The 1,151-nt window shown below is 35.2% G+C and overlaps 1 non-coding gene across 1 annotated transcript; it reads left to right on the top strand.

Annotated features, from left to right (window-relative positions):
* On the top strand, nt 1-107 carry LOC127099224 (small nucleolar RNA R71). The gene has a single exon (XR_007793753.1). It is a non-coding gene; the product is annotated as a small nucleolar RNA R71 (small nucleolar RNA).
* The last annotated feature ends 1,044 nt before the right edge of the window (nt 108-1,151 follow it).

Raw genomic sequence — 1,151 nt, 5'->3', positions numbered from 1 at the left:
ATTTCATGATGTGGACATTGGCTCAACAGTTCTTTAAATATCTCTCAAACATCAAACAAAGATTCATCGTCCCCTTATCTAAATGAGGTGGTCTAATTTCTCATATTAGCATTATTGATAGGAGGTAAGAATTTGGATTAAAAAATTCCATCCAAATCATTCCATGTGGCTATGGAATTTGATTCCAAAGAATTAAGGCAACTTTTAGTTATATCCCTTAGAGAATAGGGAAACAACTTTAACCTAAAAGCATCGTAAGCATCACCAGTGACTCCAAGGACCTTGAAATTGCTAACAACCTCTAGAAATTGCCTCAAATGTAGTAATGGATCACTAGTGGCAGCCTCTGAGTATTGAAAAAATACCTGAATCTTTGGAACATCATTGGCTTAAACTCAAACTGGGCCATAATGATTTCTGGCCTTATAGCTCTAGTGTTCATTGTAACATCCTAAAACCCCAAGACTCTTATTTAATCAAAAATCATGAAAATAAAACATTTTTAAGCACCAAAGATGTCACACATCTCTTTAACACAAACATATTTCTTAAAACTTTTTCAAAAATATGCAACAGATAATATCAAACAAGTTACACTAAATAATCCAAACAAATAGTTTACTACTCAAGCATAAGGGAAAACAATCCCATAAATCTCAGAAAAACCAAATAAATATCAAAGACAAATCTCGTCCCAGTGTTACATATCAGAGCGACACTGCGGAACTAAACGAAACCCAGAAAAGTAAAATAAGAAGAAGGTTATATGAGTCATTCTCCAACTCACAGCTACTAAACGCTACATGTATCTGCAATATAGGCATAACGAATCACATAACAACAGAAAAGGGGTGGAAATGACTTTACAGAAGTTATTGGTGTATTAGTCAGCAAGGATAACGTACATGGTAATAACACAACAATACGCAAACAACGACAATAAATCACAATGCAATATGTATTAATGTAATGTATTTCTCCTCCAATACTGCATGTGGTACCAAAAGTTTGAATGTACGAGTTAATTTACGGAATTATCCACATCTTCAACTCCTCTTTGGAAAATATTCTCTCTGAACAAGGAGACCGTCATTGGCTCTCTCTGAGCATTAGACCTCGTCGTTGGGTCTCTCTGAGCACTGGACCTCGTC

Source organism: Lathyrus oleraceus, chromosome 6, assembly GCF_024323335.1.
Source record: "Lathyrus oleraceus cultivar Zhongwan6 chromosome 6, CAAS_Psat_ZW6_1.0, whole genome shotgun sequence".
Taxonomy (NCBI): domain Eukaryota; kingdom Viridiplantae; phylum Streptophyta; class Magnoliopsida; order Fabales; family Fabaceae; genus Lathyrus; species Lathyrus oleraceus.
The sequence above is the reverse complement of the archived record's forward strand: the minus strand, read 5'-3'. Positions and strand labels throughout refer to the sequence as shown.